This window comes from Cryptomeria japonica, chromosome 1 (assembly GCF_030272615.1).
Source record: "Cryptomeria japonica chromosome 1, Sugi_1.0, whole genome shotgun sequence".
NCBI lineage: Eukaryota > Viridiplantae > Streptophyta > Pinopsida > Cupressales > Cupressaceae > Cryptomeria > Cryptomeria japonica.
The window spans coordinates 351,339,177-351,359,025 of NC_081405.1; positions in this window are offsets into that span (position 1 = coordinate 351,339,177).

The window sequence follows — 19,849 nt, forward strand, 5'->3', positions numbered from 1 at the left end:
CATTAAATCATTTCTTTATTTCCTTAATCTATTTCATATGCGTAAAGGGGTAAAATAAATTTCATTTCTCTTTCCTAAATATTGTATAACCTACAATTATTAAAGTTCAAAAAAAATCTTTAGGAACCAAATCCAGATTTATTTCTTTAGCATAGCATAAAAACAATTTTTTTTTTCATCTCTATAAAGTACATCAAATTACGAAATAATCTTCAATACTAATGGATCTCTCATTCCTATTCAATGAGGCTATTACAAACATTCGATACATTTCTTTCCGAAAGATAGATACGACATAATTTCCTATTACAATGTTGCTACTTAAAACATTTATATATTCCATTTCCATATCTTTTCTATATCAACCGAAATCCAACAACCTCTACTTGTCCTCTTTCCTTTCTTCCAACAATCTTGTAAATAAAACATAGGCTATGACCATGGAGTGCTCACCTCTCAGCCTAGGCTAACTAGTAGCCCCCCCCGAGATCGGAGAACCAAGCCCTAGACAGGTAACAAACATGCAACACAAAAAAAAATAGAATACACACCAACTCAAAACACACTCCCAAACCCGGCGACACTGCACCACACATTGGTGATGTCTTTTCAAGGGTGGTAGTGGACCAAGTACCCTGAGGAGACTGCAAGTATGGCAAAACAAATAGCCACCTCATGGAAAACTAAAGCATAAAGCCACCTCATGGCAAATAGAATACATCAAGTATAACATAATTAGCCCTTTATTCCTTATGCCCCCCAAGGCATTCATGCCTTAATTCCCTCCTTATGACCCCCAATGCATAAACAAGCCATGCAGCAAGGGTCACACAGATTCCCCTATGATCGCTCTCATAATGAGAGTCTCTCACTCGAGGGCTGTCACTTCTACCACCCACAAGATCCTCCTCTCTCCCAAGAGTAGGAGATCTTGATTACTCCCAAACACACATACAAGGTATAAAACAACATACCAAATAAATTTCCAAAAGAACATGCACGGAAGCAAATCTTTTTTTTTTTCACAAACATTACTTACAAACACATGCAATAAGAATTCCATTATATGATGAATACTACCAACCTTAACCTGCCCAAAAGGTAGTTTAGATTTGTTGAGGATGAGCAGCCCAATTCCACGGTTCTTCTCTTTCTACCCTTAGCTAAAATTCTCAAAACAATATTCTATCTTTTCTTTACAAAATTCTCTTGTCTCCAAAAATGGAGAGTGGGTGATTACCCTCAAATTTTCAAATTCTCCCTTAAGAAGCTCATTTTTTGAGTTCTCACAAGTTTCTAAAAACCAAAAAGGAAAGTAAAGCAAAATGGGAAAAAGACTCCCATGCGAATAGGAAAAATCTCAATTAGATTTAAACTTCCAATTTTCAATTTTTGCACAACTCAAAAAAGCCAATTTTTAAAGCGTCAAAAAGATCATTTAAAAGTAGAAACTTGCCTAAAATTACCCCTAACCCCTAGGTATACCTTATGGGCTTTAGGAAACCCTATTAAACTACCCCTAGGTGTTCATTTAACCCATTTTAAACCCCTCTGAAGTTTATTTTCGGGTCAAACATATGTTGACCTCTCCAAAGATTCCTTTCCCAAGGTATTTATGACAACACGTTATATTATTTGAAAAAGCTATAGTTGAACACTTTCCCACCAAGAGACAAAAAAAAAACATTTAAACTTAAATCCACACATGTGTCAAGTGACACAAATAAAACAGTTTTACAATTTAAAACATGAAATCGTCTCTTGTGGGTTTTACACATTAAATTTAAATGACACTTAACACTCATGCAGCATACACTGTTACGAATAAAATACAACACAAATGGGGTGTTGTCTCTCCAAATAGACAACCCCTAGCTTACGAACATACATAAGTCTAGGTTTGGTTCTCCGTAATATTTCCATGGTCACATGGATAATTCCTGCGCAACTCAATTCACACATTAGTACTTCCAAGTAATCTCATATAATATAAAACACATGAATAATAATGCACTAAAACACTCTGCATACAACATACATTTATCAATCAATACATCTTTCATCCAAATAACTCCTCATAACAATTATCATCATTCACATAATTTTGATCCATACATTAAAACATGCATTCCTATTTCTATCATCATAGTAAAGTCCTGCAAATCTAATAATGACATACTTCCTCTCAAATTTATCCTATTCTAGAATCATATAGAGTTTTGTATTTATAAAGCATATAAATGAAGCATCCACATTCATCAATGTTACCCAATCACAGAATCATATAAGTTCTACATCCAGACATAGCTGACATACGTTAAATCAAGATTATCCAATCAATGGGTCTTTTAGGATTTCAACTTCATAACACATCAAAAGTACACCACAAGGTGCGATAACTCTATAACTTGGTTCAATTATTTTTCTCACAAACCTATCTGCCTAACATAGTCCATTCTATTGAATTATAAAGCATTTATTAATAGGTCAAACATGGTCAACTAAGTAAATCAAAGCTTGGTTTGGGGAAGGCCTTACAGCTTAGTAACCAATCATATAGGGGAGACATTGTCATTTTGTCCTTTTGTCACTTGGTCCTTTTGTCCTTTGAGGTCTAGACATCATTCCAATTTCCTAATGTCTCTCTTTTAGATTTGCATTCCAAAAAGTATGTCAAAATCTTGAAAAGCAACAAAAAACATAGGTTGCATTCTTGCCATAGATTGCATTCTCATTCATTTAGTTCGCATTTAGTTGCATATCATATATTGTCCTTGAAAAATTTCAAAAATATTGCATTTGCATAAGTGACATGCCTGTTGAAACAAGATCAAAATCTATAAAGATGGGTGAACCAGCATATCAACCCATTGACAACATATCAAATTCGTAGTTTCAAACTAGTCAAACAGTGCAAATTGAAGATTTATCAAACACATCATTACCACCATATGGAATGGTTCAACTTGGAGCACCTCCATTATATGAACCAGTGTTTGTACCTATGAAACCAGGACATGGGAGTGTTCCACCAACTCCGAGAGGAAGTGCACCTTTCAATTGGAATCAACCAAACCTGCAACATGAAATTCAAACATTACATGAGGAACAAACCCTTTCACAAGGATTTGGTTCAGATCAAGGCATTCAACAAGAAATGAATCCAAATGTCCAACCAGATTCTTCATCCGATTCCGATGCTTCTGATGATGTTGATATGTTCCTTAAAGATGCTAAGATGGCGAAAAAGATGGATAAATTCTTGAACAAGGTCTTTAAAATGTTCCCACAAAAATATCTTAACATGATGAGTAATGTGACCTCCTCAAATGAGCAAATTAATGTGCAAAAATAGCAAGGCAGTGAGTTGTTAAGTTTCTCCTCACATCCAAATGAAGAAAATGTGGAACAGGAAGTTCAACCTACCTTGATGAGTAATCGTGCTTCAAAGGCATTAACAATGACTATTCCGCAAAAGTCACCATTTGAGACAATAAATAATCCATTATTCAATACAACACCTATAACGCAAGATCAAATGAAGACCGCGCAAATATTGACAACCATCCCTCAACAAGAAGTGGTTCCTTACATGCATAAAATTGGATCAACATCTAAGATGCAAGAAAGCTTCACGACTGGAATGTCTGATATCACCAATGTCCAAAACAATTCCACGATGCAACAAAGTTCTTATGTCCCGTTAAGCTCAATATATTTGCCAAACAATATTGCGACAGATCCTTCGATAATGGCGACACAAAGAGCTACGGATAGTGGTTTGCACCAACAACAATTGTTGCAACAATTGAGTAATACACAAAAGGTACAATCGAATGTGCAAACAAGCAATGTACAACAACAACAATATCGCATTCGACAACAAATTGCAGCGCCTTTGGCACCATTACAAGTTAATGCAAACTTGCAACCATCACAATGGATTGGACAAACAACACAGCAAGTTAATGCAAGTGATATACCCCATCTTAAGGAGAAACAACAAAAACCACCTAAACAAAGTTTTTTGCAAATGATGGGATATACATGGCGACAACAATTGGCACAAAGTCAACAAATTATGACTCGTCAGCATCAACAACATGTGCCTCAATATGTGCCAAGGCAAACAAGCTATCATACTTCACAACCGCAATTGGTGCTTGTGCAATATCAACAACATACTCAATTGCAATATCAACCTAGGCTACAAGAAGCACAACAACAAGGTCAATATCAAGGCATGGCACAACCACAACAACAAGAGATGTACCAAGAACATTATATGCCGGAGACACCAAAAACGGCCATTTCAGAGCATCAACAACCGATCGGAAATACGATGTATCGACAAAGAGTACCCACCAGGATTAATGATGGACCTCCAAAATCTAATACAATTGCACAACAACTTGAGAAATTGCAACGACAAGTTGACGCATTGGAAACTAAAGGAACAAAGAAGTTGTATACCGATCAGGATTTGTGTCCTAATCCATTTGATAAGAGCTTATACATGCCTCCATTCCCTAAACATTTTGAGGCACCTAATTTTGAAAAATATAAAGGGAATGGCAATCCAAAAGATCACATTCGAGCATTTTTCGTGGCATGTACTGAAGTGAGTTATGAGGAGACATATTTAATGCGATTATTTGCACGATGTCTCACGGGACAAGCCATGGATTGGTATTCGCATTTGCTAGGAAATATAAAAACTTGGTCTGAATTGGCTCAAAAGTTTATATCTCACTTTGCATTCAACATCGACAATGACGTGACCATGTCAGATTTATGCAACACCAAGCAAAAGCAAGGTGAACCATTAGTGACTTTCTTGCAACGATGGCAAAGCTTGTATAGTCGTTCTTCCCTAGATATACCTGAAGAACAACAAGTGAATCTGTTTATCCAAAATTTGGTCCCAGAAATGATGTATGAACTAAAATTGAAGAGTCCCAGTACTATTGAGAAACTCATTAAGAAAGGGATGAATATTGAAACTGCTCTTGTAGCTAAGGGAATCATTAAGCTTAACAAAGACAGTGACAACACGAACAATTCAGGGGACAGAAATAGATTTAGGTATAAGAACAAGAATGTCACTAATGATGGAGTTGTTGATGCAAGAGCAGTGAATACAAATCAACCCCCATTCACGATCAAGAAATCGAGTGTTCCTAATATGTCAACTATGGAACAAAATCGAACACCAGCGAGCAATGTTACTCAACAACCGCAATACCAACAACATATTCAACAATATAATCAACAACAAGGCCAGCTCCAAAGCCAGCAGCGCAAACCTTTCCGATCAAGGGATGGGCCTCCTCGACAATTTACACCATTGGGAGAGCCTATTGAGTCAGTAATGAAGCAATTAATACAAGCAAAATTTATTAAGCTACCAGATATCAAGGCAGAACCAGTGGTAAAACCGCATTGGTGGAATGATAATGCATACTGTGAGTATCATCGATCCAAAGGACATAAAACCGCGTCATGTTTTCAATTGAAACATATGATTCAAGATTTGTTAGAGAAAGGAGTAATTGAGGTAGGTCCACCCCATGCAACCTCTAACACTGATCATACTATTTTCAAAACTCCTTTGCTTGATCATGACAAGGGTAAAGCGTCTTCTTCAAACTCTACCCAAACAACAAATTATGCAAATACTGGTTATAACAATGTCATCAATTGCTTTCACGCGCCAAATGAGTATGTTTCCACCCTAAGAATAAAGGGACAAGATCTCTCTTGCACAGTCACCACTCATCAATCTAAAATAGCCCTGAAAGGAGCTCCTGCAGCTCCTTCCAAACCAACTCCTGCAAGTCAGTATAATCTCTTGGATCATCTAGTAAAGACACCTGCACAAATATCAATCCTTGAGTTGTTGAAAATGTCTCCCATGCATCATGCAATCCTGGATAAAGCTTTAATTGAGTCCACTGTCCCGACAGATATTGATGTTGACCAGTTTCAAGCTTGGATTGGACATCTAGCTGTTTCCCAAAATGTCGCATTTTCTGACAATGATATCTCACCTGATAAGCTCCCTCATAATGATCCTTTACACCTTGAAGTCTTTGTCCATAATTGCAAAATCCGACGAGTCTTGATAGATGGCGGAGCGGGTCTTAATATTTGTACCTTGAGAGTGGTCATTGGCCTTGGATATACAGAAAATGACATTGATGCTTCTAGAAGAATAACAATAAAAGCATATGATGATGCTGAGCGCCCATCCAAAGGGATAATTACATTGCCTATCAGAGTCGGTCCAATGACAGAAAACACTTTCCTGCAAGTCCTAGACCTTGATCTCCCTTATAATATGATCCTTGGCCGTCCATGGATCCATGCAATGAAAGTAGTTCCATCCACTTATCATCAATGTTTAAAATATCCTTACAATGGAACTGAGATAACAATTCCAAGAGATCCTAATCCATTTCAATTTTGTGCTACTCTAAAGGATACCCCTCAGCAACAAGTCCTGTTGCGAATTCCAAGATGCGACCTCCAACTTTAGGGTTAGGTTTTGTACTGTTGCGAATTGGACCCTCATCTTCCAAAGTGCCCATGTGTAGAAAAGGGCGTGACTCTAATGATGAAATAACACCTGAGGGTACCTGACCTGAAACGGATTCCAATGAAAGGGAGTGGAGTTCTTTTTCTTCTAGCTCCTATGCCCTTGACAATATTTTCCTTGACCCTGATAATTTGCCTATGGAAGACAAACATGAAATAACTCCTCTCCCTAAAACATGTCCTAATGCTTGGATAGAGTCATTCTGGGATCCAAGCTCCGAATCAGATACAAGCAATTCAGATAGTGACACCACAGATGTTTACATCGTTACCATATCAGCCCTTTCTCTCCTTACAACCGATGATGACATGCCCCTCATCTATCCCCAGCTTATCCAACATGACCAACAAGAACCACTCACATTGGACTATTTTCAAAATGACGAAGCAATTGCAGAATTCCTTGGACGACAAGAAGGCATGCCACAAGGTGATCATAAGGTAGGATTTGCTATTGATTTGGATTCCACAGCATATTTTGGGGAGTCAACTCCCTCTTCCAGTCATCAAAATGAAAAAAGAACAGAAAAAGTAAAAAATCAAAAGAATAGGTCTTTGAGTGAAAACCGCAAGGCACTCTCTGACCATGAAAAAGTAAAAATAAAGGACGTACCTGTGGGTGAAAACCTCTCTGAGGTGCCCAAAGGTGGAAGAGTGGACATACCCCTATCAAGTCAGGACAAATCAACATTACTTGTGGAAATGACCGAGGAAATCAATTTGGGTACACCTGACAACCCTAAGGTCATTCATTTTGCTGCTTCTTTATCACAACAGGAAAAGATAGATTTTGTCAATTTCTTTCTTGAGAAGAAGATCAACTTTGCATGGTCCTATGCAGACATGCCTGGCCTCGATCTAGAATTAGTCCTTCATCACTTGCCATTGAAAGAAGATGCCAAGCCTGTCAAACAGAAACTTAGAAAGATGCATCCCTAGGTGGCTCTTTTGGTCAAGGTAGAACTGAAAAAACTACTAGATGTGGGCTTTATCAGACCCATCGATTATGCAGACTGGATTTCAAATTTAGTACCAGTTAGCAAAGTAACTGGGGGCATCAGAATCTATCTGGATTTTAGGGATCTCAATAAACCATACCCTAAAGATGATTTTCCATTGCCAAATATCAACATCATAGTTGACATGACTGCTGGATATGAGATGCTCTCATTGATGGATGGTTTCTCTGGCTATAACCAAATTCACATTGCTCCTAAAGATCAGCATAAAACTGCATTCACATGTGCTTGGGGTACTTACTATTGGAATGTGATGCCCTTTGGTCTTAAAAATGCAGGCGCAACATATCAAAGAGCAATGACGACAATTTTCCATGATTTCATGCATACTTTGATGGAAGACTATGTTGATGACTTATTATGCAAATCTGTCACAAGAGATAGTCATCTAACCATCCTGGGCCCAATCTTTGACTGAATGGAGACATACAAGCTCAGACTCAATCCAAAGAAGTGTGTGTTTGGTGTCACAGCTGGCAAATTACTAGGGTACATTGTTTCTCACAGAGGCATTGAGGTTGACCCTGCCAAGGTTAAAGCAATAATGGATATGCCTCCACCTTCAAATCTTCGGCAATTAAGAAGTCTACAAGGAAAGCTATAGTCAATCCGCTGATTCATAGCTCAGTTGGCTGACAAATGTCATCCATTCCAACATCTATTGCATAAAGGTGTCGCTTTTAAATGGACTGAGCAATGTCAATCAACCTTTCAAGCTCTCAAGGACTATTTGTTGTCGCCGCCTATTCTAATGCCTCCTATAGAAGGAAAGCCATTTTTATTGTATATTTCTGCAACTAAAATGGCATTAGGAGTTCTCTTGGCCCAACAAGATGAGAATGGCAAAGAGCGAGCTATTTATTATATTAGCCAGACACTAGTAGGCTATGAGCTGAATTATTCAACTATTGAAAGGGCATGCTTAGCAGTGGTATTTGCAACACAAAAGCTTCGACATTATATGTATATCACCAAACATTGTTGGTTGCAAAAATTGATCCCTTAAAATACTTGCTTAGCCGAGCAGCTTTGACGGGTCGCCTAGCAAAGTGGGTTATGATTCTCAGTGAATTTGACATTGAGTATATGGAGCGAAAGGCGATAAAAGGACAAGTCATAGCAGATCAACTTGCAGAGGCTCCTATTTATGATGATCATCCCATGTTGACAGATTTTCCAAATGAATCAGTCTTTACTCTCACATCTTCTAATGAATGGAAGTTATACTTTGATGGGTCCCATACCAAGTTCGGATCCGGAGCAGGCATCTTGTTTGTCACCCCTCAAGGTGATTCTATGCCCAAGTCCTACAGAATAACTTTTCATTGTACCAATAACATTGCAGAGTATGAAGCACTGGTCACAGGACTCCGAGTAGCGGTCCACTAGAACATCACACATTTGCAAGTCTATGGAGATTCTCAATTAGTCATCCGACAAGTGAATGATGACTATGAAACAAAAGATGAAAAGTTTATTCCCTATAAGCATATGGTAGATTTCTTCAAGACAAAATTCACAGCTATCCATTTCAGTCAAGTTCCAAGAATGCAAAACAAGTCGGCAAATGCGATGGCTACGATTGCTTCCATGTTGAATATGCCCCATAATATGGACAAATGTGAATTTTTAGTTGAACAATTGTTGGTTCCTTCTTTTGACATTCTGACAGTGGATGTGATATGTGTTCTTGTTGGTCCCAACTCCCCGTGGTACAATGATATATATCAATATTTGAAATCCCAAACCTTACCACCTAACCTTTCCGCTAACCAATGCCAAGCCTTCATCCAATAGACGGCCAAATATGTCATCATTGCCGACACCCTTTACCGTCGTTCCTTTGACCATACCCTCCTCAGGTGTTTGGATTCTGATGAAGCACAAACGGCTTTACACGAGGTTCACGATGGTATATGTGGAGGCCATTTCAATGGTCTGAGCTTAGCTAAAAAGTTGATTCGTGCTGGGTATTATTGGCCCACTCTGGAAAAGGATGTCCATGATTTTGTTAAGAAGTGCTACAAATGCCAGATTCATGGAAACTACATTCATGCACCAGCCCAAGAGCTTCATTCTGTTATATCTTCATGGCCCTTTTCTCAATGGGGATTGGATCTTATTGGCAAGATTCACCCGACATCTACAAATGGACACAAGTTTATCATTACAGCCATAGAGTATTTTACAAAATGGATCGAGGCTATCCCCATGACCTATATCACTGGTGTGAAAATTTCAAAATTCCTATTGAATTATATCATATGCCGGTATGGGGTTCCTCTTTCCATAGTCACTGATAATGGTTGCCCCTTCAAGAATAAAGATGTCAAGGAACTCTGTGAAAAGTTTCATATCCAACACCGTTTCTCCAGTCCATACTATCCACAGGGGAATGGCCAAGCTGAAGCATCAAATAAAACCATTATCAAGATCCTAAAAAAGGTTGTCAATGACACTGGTCGAGATTGACATGTTCAGTTGAATCCAGCACTATGGGCCTATCGCACTTCTATCCGCACACCTACTGGCGCAACACCTTATTCCTTGGTGTATGGTGCGGAAGCCATTTTACCCTTGGAAGTGGAGATTCCTTCCTTGCATGTTTCCTTGCAACACCTGATTGATGATGAGACACACAGAGTCTCTCGGTTGCATCAGCTTGAGATGTTAGATGAGAAACGTCAGACAGCCTTGACACATTTGCAAGCATATCAAAACCATCTCTGTCACTCTTATAATAAGAAGGTCAAAGGGCGACACTTCGAAGTGGGAGATCTGGTTTTAAAGGCAAACCCCAACAATGCATAGTCTATTGACATCATCAAAGGCAAGTTTGAACCTAATTGGGTTGGGCCTTTCATAGTAACTGCAGCATATGGCTCAGGGGCATATCAGCTTGCCACCCCAGAAGGTGAACCTTTGTCCAATCCTGTAAATAGCATGCACCTTCGCAAGTACTAGGCATAATTTTCTATCAGCACTTCTTCAAGTATGATCCTGAAAAAATACAAAAAAAGTGAAAAAAGCAAAATACAAAAAAAGTGAAAAAAGCAAAAAAATACACAAAAAGTGAAAAAAGCAAAAAAATACAAAAAAAGTGAAAAAAGAGCAAAAGAGTAAAGAAAAATGCTTCGCCCTCTAGTGAAAACCTGGCAAACAGGTGCTTTGGGCAAGTACCATGGTGAAAACCTAGCAATCAGGCGCCATGAGTAATGAAATTATTGCTCCGTCATCTGTCATGACCTCTAGCTATGCTTTCTCTTGGCCGGTTTATCATGTCTATCTTCATCTTGACCCAACGTTCTATTCCAGGCCTGTTATTGGTCAACATCATTGTCTTGCATACTCCAGTTTCTTGTACATATGTTTTGGTCCCGGTCTATGAATGTCTTTTCGATGCGCATTGGGTGCGTTCCCCTTGTCATGATCAATCACTGGAACTTTTGCATCCAAAAATGTCCTAAAAAAATCTCTTAAAAAATCGAAAAATGTCCTGAAAAAAAAATCTTTTAAAAAATTGAAAAATGTCCTGAAATAATCCACAAAAAATGAAAAATGTCCTGAAATAATTCAAAATCATAAAAATTGAAAAATGTCCTAAAAAAATAATCCAAAAAAATTGAAAAATGTCCTGAAAAAAAATCCCTAAAAATCAAATAATTGTCCTGAAATAAAAAATCCCTAAAAAATCATATAAAGTCCTGAAAAAATGAACACAAAAAAATTGTAAAAACTCGAAAAGCACTTTGCAATAAATAACCCCTCTGTGCATAAGACAGATCACTGAGTATACATCCAACGACATGCAATCATACACTGCGCTTTACTGCAAATCACGCATTAACAGATGAACTTTTCAATCAAACCAGACATTTAAACTGATCAAAATTGTCATATCAATCAATCAACATCAATATCATCTGTCCTTGTCACTACTATCATGGGTCTTATACAGGGTGTGGTATACCCGAAACCAGACTGTGTCCTGTCTTAGACGGGGTACCGCCTTCCCTTAAACTAGACAACATGATCGTCCTATCAGCACTTTCAACTTTTGACAATGAAGATCAAGATGTTTGTTTGATTTGTTGGAATTTGTGCATCTTATCTTTTTAACTGATTTATCTTTGGCTTCGATCATGTTCCTATGTTGCTCAATGATGTCACTGAGTGATTTAGAGTGATCAGGATGGTTCATGGTCCCTTTCTTTTTGTTGTGATTGTTGTTTGTCTGTGATGTGTCTATCTTTTGCAAAAAGGGTTGCATTTCAGCTCTGGCCTTCACTGCCATGATGCTACGCATCCATTTTGCTACATTAAAATAAAGGTTCTCACCTACAAAGTGCATTACTGAAAGCAAGTTTTTCTTTGTCTCTAACTGTCCTCCGTCTCATTTTCTTCTTGCTAACATTTCTTCCGTTAGTTCAGATAGTCAGTTTGGTCTAGTGCTCCGATTTCTCCATACACATATGCTGCATCCTACATTCATTTGGTTAGTACATTTGCATTATATCAAGCATCACATCAAGCATTTTATCCATTTCATATTATCAATGCATCGAAAACACTTAAAAAATATATATATCCATACATGTTCCACAATGGTACATCAACAGTGCATAAGTCATCCATACATGGACAATAACATATGTCATAACACATTGCATCCCATCATATCGATGCATATCATATCATATATCCACATAATATCGGAGTACAAAATTGGACTGTTTGTCCTAAGTATGGCCTGTAGGCTGACTACAAAATATCAAACTACATATGTCCATCATATGGAGCATGTGCCTCTGTCACTGGGTGCTCCCTCTATCCTCCTCATCCCTACCATGTCTCATGGATGATGTCCCTCCTGGTCTTGACTGTGGTGGTCTCATAGGTCCACTCACCCCCATGCTGCTCAATGATCTCCGAGAGCGTGCCCTGCTCTCTATCCTCGATCGTGCCCGATATGAAGCTTCTCTCTGCTCTAGTGGAACTGCACTCTCATATAGCGTCCTCCAATGGTGTATCTCCTCTCCAGTCTCTACCAACATCTGTGCCATCTCCCTTGCATTGGCATCCCAAATCGACCCAATATACTCAGTGACTCTCTATTCTTCTCGTTGTGCCTGAGCTATTGCTGCATCTCGAGCCGCTGTGAGTTTGGCTATCTCCACTCTAAACTGCTCATGCTCTCTCTCTAAAGTCACAATATGATCATGCTGACTCGCTAGGGTAGCCCTGCACATCTCCATCTCCTCTATCCTAGCTGTCTCCAGCTCTATGGGTATATCCTACAGTGACTCCTGATCGGCTGAACTTGGCTCTTAATGATCATCCCCATCATCATCTTTGTCCTTGTCATCCCCCTCATCCTCATCCCCACCCTCATCCTCCTCATCCTCATCATCTTCCTCCTCCTCTCCAGCGAGTGGGAAGTCCTCCTGTCTCCTAGGTACTGGAATATTCGGATCTGTCAATGGCACTGGCCGTCATCGTGCAAACCATCTCTCATACTCCTCTGTGATCTCGGCGTCTGCCACATCTGATCTCCAATCCCACTATCTCTATTGTAGCTGTGAGAAGTCAGCATATGCTATGTGTGGCTGAATCATACTCCCCCACTGACTCGTCTCTCTGTGAGATCGGGCAAAGTGTGCAGTCCTCCTAGGTACATCCTGCCTCTCTCCAAACTATCGTCTGACTCTCTCTGGCAAGTACATCTCAGTCACTCTTTGGTGATTCACTGGTCGCCCAATCAGGTACCTCTCTTGTCTACAATATGATAGCTCATCACTATCATCTGACCATCCAGGGCAATCACGATATGGTCTCCATGTGAACTCTCTCACTCTATCTAGCTCGTGTCGCCAATACAATATGTATCCAAAAGGACCCTGTCTCAGTGCTCCCCCATAGCAGTACACATATGGTCGATGTGGTACTACCTGTCTCTCTGTAATTGGTCGACATATGGCTATGTGCTCAAATGCCCATACCTGTAACAATGTGACTCCATAGCTCAAAGTCTGCACTACCTGATATGCTATCTGATGCAACTGAAAATACAACATAGCCAGTACACATGGACCCCATGCGTACACCATACCCTCTATCGCCATCCACTCTAGCACTCTTCCCCATCCAATAGGGAATCCATGTCCTTGTCTGTCTCCTGCTAGTAGGCATGCTATAACCACGACTATCACCACATATCGTCAATCATACTCTGCTGCCATGGTCTCCCAGCCAATCTCCCTCTCTACGATATCCAGATCATCTACATCGCACTCAAATAATCTGCACAATGCGTCTCTCCCTGTCACTGGGTCATACTCTACCATCTCCCCATGAATCAGAATGTGGAGGATACGCCATACATCCTCTAGTGTCATAGTCGCCTCTCCAGTTGCCAAATGGAATGAGGAAGTCTTCGAATGCCATCGCTCTGCCAATGCGGTCAGCAGTCCTGTGTTTGCCCTAATCTCGGGCATGAATATGACATAGTATATCCCCAGTCTTGCTAATGTATCTCTGTCCGTGCTTCTGAGTCTATGTCATAACATGAAGCAGTCTGGTCGGTTCTCTCGCGTGATCAATGGATACTGTCGACTCTGCATCATAATTGGGGCATATTTTGTCAGTTTTAGGGTTTTCTCCTATGGGTTGCATTTCCTCATTTCCATATCCAAATCAGGATGTTTTTCATCTATTCTGACCTATCCTACCCTTGTCCCCCCTTTTCGGATCATTTGCATGCTGTTTTGACCAAAATTAGGTTTGCCAATGCACTTCTGCGCCTGTGTTCTGCATCTTGCACCTGTGTATCATAACCTGCGCCTATGTCTCCCTACACAAGCGTAGAAGACCCTACACAAGCGCAAGATTCACCCTACACAAGCGCAGAAGTTAGTTTTTGCATCCCCTGTGGGCCCCGCAATGTCCCGCAAGCAAGTCAAATTCATAAAATTGAAGACATGGGTTTTTGAGATACATACCACTGCTCCTACGTCGTCTGTACGTGCGTACACATTCTCCGAGGTGATCTACCCTTGGAATGTTTGCCATCTCTCTGCAAGTGTCCTTTTCCAGAGCAACAAATCCTCTTCTTGGGCTAGTGCAAATGAGCAATTGTCACTCTCTTGGTCTCATTTATAGATCTTTGTCAGTGCATAGATGGACATGCACCCTCTCATCTTATGTTGGTCATGGTCTTTTGTGTCGTTAATTGCTTTTCCTTCATGCATCCGATCTCTGATTGTCAGTCCATTTGATCCTATCATTTTTATCGATCAATTGGCCTCTTTTCTGCATGTTTCCGGCCAATTCCTCGAGGGGGCATGCATGTGTCATTGTCATTGTCTGGGGCATTTTCATTATTGTTCTTTGAAACAATGCTTAAAATTGCATTGTCTCAAAGAGGGGCAAAATGTAGACACCTAAAAATGGTCAACGCTTGCGGAATCATACTTTAACATTTGCGCATTGCCTTATTTTAGGGTTTTTGCATCGCATTAACATTTCTTATATGATTCGCACTTGGCCTTTATCATTTGCAAGCATCGAGTCTTTCTTCTACATTCTTCATTCATCTCGCTCTCAAATTTGGTCTTGTCGGCAACACTCTTCAGTCATGATTTCAGTCGATCTTATCCTGTCGCATCAATGTGCATAGTCATTTGTCATCATTTTGGACATCGTCAATCCTAATTAGGGTTTTGTCCTCTTTTCAATCTTATCATCTAGTGATCGATTTGTCATCAATCCTTATCATTTTCAATCTTGTCGTTTTAACGATCGATTTGTCATCGATCATTGTCATGTTCGATCTTGTCATTTTGCGATCGATTTGTCATCGATCGTGGTCATTTTCAATCTTGTCGTCTTGCAATCTATTTTGTCATCTTGTCAATTTTGTCATTTTGCGATCAATTTGCCATCGATCATTGTCTGTCTCAATTATGTCAATTTGGGTCAATTAGTCATTGTTCCTCGTCAATTGGCGCATTTATCAATCAAATCATTTATCACATTGGTCCATTGTAAATCATGATCAAATCGATATCAATTATCCTTTGTCAAGACCTAATTGTCATCCTTGCATTGCTAATTCATCTTTTAGGGTTTCATGATTTTATTCATTTAACCCTGTTTGTCATTTCTCCCTCTAGGTTAAATAATTTATTTATTTATCGTAGGTCTTTGTGTCACAATTAAATGTTTAATTTAATTGGCTAACTAATTATTCATCTTTTTGGTGAATTAATTAATAATTGACAAATTATTAATTGATTTACCTAATTTCTCCTAATTCCTAATTTCCTAATTTTTCATCAATTTCTAAATTCCCTCTTTGTGAATTAATTAATAAATGAAAAATTATTAATTAATTCACTAATTTCCTAATTTTCCTCTTTTTCTAATTTTCTAATTTTCTAATTCCTAATTTCCAATTTTCTAATTTTCTAATTCCTAATTTCAATTTCCTCCTATTTTTCTCCTAATTTCATGGGAATGACATTTCAATTTGTCATAATTTGTCATAATTGACAATCAATCAATTTTTGACATAGAAATTTGTCATAATTTGTCATAATTATCAATCAATCAATTTTGCATAGAAAGTGCATAATTTGTCATAATTTGTCATAATTGACATTTTTTATTTACAATTTCCATTTGAATTGAATCATGCTAATTTGATCATTTCTCCAATTTATCTATAAATTGGATGAATTTCTTCAATCTCGATCTAATAATCACATTGTCTAATAATCACTTGTTTGAATTACTTTGTCGAATCAATCACGCTTTGAGTATTCTTGTGCCAATGTCAATCTTGCTTTCACATTAGGTTTATGCACTTGAAGGTGAGATCCACAAACAAAGGCTATTTGGAGAAGAAAGAAGGACAATGGAGCCGCATGAAGGAGACATTCGAATCTGCATCTGGTTTGCTTAGTTTTTAGTTTTGAATGTTTTGCTTTTCATGTCTCTATTGAGTGTAATTAGGATTGATCATTGCAATGAGCTTTCGTGATTGAGCTATGATTAATATTTTGAATTGCTTTGTGGTACATCCAAATGATGTACCACAAGATTAGGATATAGGTCAAACATATCTACATAGGACTGCAAATTTGATAAGCCACTTGTGTAGGATCTAAGAAAAGACTGGAAATTATTCATCAGATAGAGAGGCAACCACATGAGTGATATGCATATTTTGAGGTAATAAGATTATTCCTCTTGTTTCATCTATGAGGATTGGTGATCTGTCAGGAACATACATGCCAATGAGAGGAAGAGGGGAGTCATAATATTTTGGCACCTCAGAGAGGTTTTTACCAGAAGTTACACCCTTTCTTTTTACTATTTTATAGTCTATGGGTGCCTGTTAAAGGTTTTCACCATTAGACTCTTGATCTTTTAATTCTTTTTCACTTTTGCAGTTAAGGATCCCCACTTCCACAAAGTAACTTTAAGGATAGATCTTGTATACTGTATTCTGAGATGGATGATAATATGGTGCACATTTGGTTGCCCCCAAGAACTAAAGGAGCATTTGTATCATTTTGGAATGTGTAAAGGTGTGCAACAGTTTGGCCCCAATCAATTAGCTTGGGATGATGAAGTGGGAGGTCAATTAGGAGGATGGATGTATCAAATGTTGGAAGTATGTGTTGATGCGGTTGTTATTGATGTCAAACTTGTTGTTCTAGATAGTTGTTGGTATGGAAAACATGTGGTGTAGAGATATCTTGTCGTATTGGTGTTACAATTATTATGTTTGTTGTTTCAAAAGTGTCCGCGTCTAGGAAGTGTTTCTGATGTTGCTTGGTGTTTTTATGTTCTTTGGTTATGCTTTTGGCATTATGGATATGTTAGTTTTGTGGTCCAGAAATATATTTGTGTTCTCTAGATGTTGTATTATACATTTCATTTCTGAATGTGATATTTTGTGTTAATCCTACCTTTTTGGTCCATATATGATTTATGGAAGTTAATTCAATGTGTTATGGGTCTCACCGTAGTGTGTGGAGATTTGGATAAGAGTAATTTGCATTGAGAATACGTTTTGGCCTATTAATTCTCTATATGGACAAGTTATGTGTTAGAATGTTGTGGTCTATGTTTCAATGTTTGTGGATTGATGGATTTAACTTAGGAAGATGTGTTTTGGTCTTCTCTTTCTCCTAGAGTGGATCAACGTGTGTGTTTTATCCGAAAAGTATATTTTATCTAAGGATGACTTGGTTCAAGTTTTGATGATCTATCTTGTATATAAAGAATGTATGTGATTATGTTGTGTGCAAGTATGGCAAAGAGTGTGATGTGGAGATAGTCAGCAAAATTTAGTGAAGAGAGAGAATAAGAGTTGTGTTTGAATGATATGTGAGCTATTTGAGACCGTGGGAGAAGTATGAGACAGTGAGTTGACAAATGAGGTTTGAGTTATGTGTGTTGATGTTGGTCACTTGATGTAGAGTTCAAGGACAATTTCATGATCAAGAGATCTTTCTTTTCAAATAAATTTATTGTATCTTTCCCTATTGTAGTTAGCATAAGGTTTGCAAGTCACTTTTGTATCTTGTCCCAAGAGCAATTAGCTTTGGTCTACAAGTCTATAGAAGTGAGTTATTTCATTATAATTTGATATACATAGTGGATATATTTTGTGGGCAGGTGCTCACCATGGTTTTTCCCTATTTCAGGGTTTCCACGTATAAAATTTTGGTGTTGATGTGCTGATTATTTGTTGTGAGTTATTGCGTTAATTTTGGTTTAGACTGATTCACCCCCCTCTTAGTCCTACCTTGGGTTCAAAATAAAAAAGGGTGGAAGTGCCAAAGGTAGGGGAGTTATCTATATCACTAGACACTTGTTTGATAACCTCCTCAAGTATGTCTTCGATATCGACCAAAACACTCTCATTGTTTAAAGTAGTGTCTATTGAAGTTGAGGCTTCATGTGAGGGATGTACAAAACCAATCCATTGATGGTGTACATTTGAAGCTATATCAATAGGTATTTCGATACATTGGTCTTATTGTCCTAGTCTTCCACCTTGGTAATCCCTTTTCTTAGTCTAGCCAATTTATGGGCTACTGGATATTTGTCTGTGAAGTGATTAAGTTGTGTATCATTATCCACAAAGATATCTCTAAAAAGCCACTAGTTGATATCTCTCTCTACAACCTCATGATTGAGTTCACCATGAGTTTGGAACTTCGTGGAACTGCACTTTATAACAAGAGGCTCTTTATTTTTCTATTCCTTGGTATGTTTTCCATAAGCACACTTTATGACAACAGACTCTTTCTTCTTCTATTCCTTGGTGTGTTTTCCATGAGAATGAGGATCTAGTGGTAGATCACCCACTGTGAAGGTTTGTTGTAGAGCATATTCACCACAACCAACATTGTTGATCTTGAGTTTGGAGAAGGAGGATGATATGGAAGTTTTTCTTTGGTGGTGGTGAGTATGGAACAAGGGTCAATATATGAGGATGATGAGGCAGAATGAGAGGTTCCAATGTTAATCCCTGAGTAGTGATATGAATAGGGTGAAGAAGCCTCAAGAGTGTGGCAGTACTCAAACAAATGAGAATCACCATGAATGGTAACCTCGCAACCTTGATATAGAAATTTGAGGCATTCATGGAAAGTAGAAAGGATGATCTACATGGCATAGATCCATGGAAAACCAAGGAGGATGTTGAACGGAAGGTCAAGATCAACAACATGGCACAATGTGTCTTGTATAACTGGGCCCACTTGGATGGGTAAATTGATCATCTTGACTAAGCTTCTCTCAGTGTTATCATATGCTTTGATTGCGATGCATTGATTATTCATATCCACAACAGTGTACCCCACTTGAGTGACAAAATTTAATGTATAAAGATTCAAGGAATGGATTAGGAACCATGGCATTTGACTGGGTGAAACTAAGGTGATATGTGGAAGATAAGTGTGCTACCATGGCTTGAAGCTATGTAGGGGGCCTATGTTACTTGAAACACAAGTCTCTTACAAGGCACGGGTAAGGATATCTTGATGAGTGGGTAAATATTTAAACAAATCCAGAATGGAGATTTGTGTGGGAGTCTTCCCTAAGTGTTATAGGATGTTGTACTACGTAGACACAAGAGCTTGAGGTGGGGTAGGAGCTAAAACCCCAATAAATATCATGTGAGCTCTTCTTGTGATTGTTTCACATTGAGTATGAGC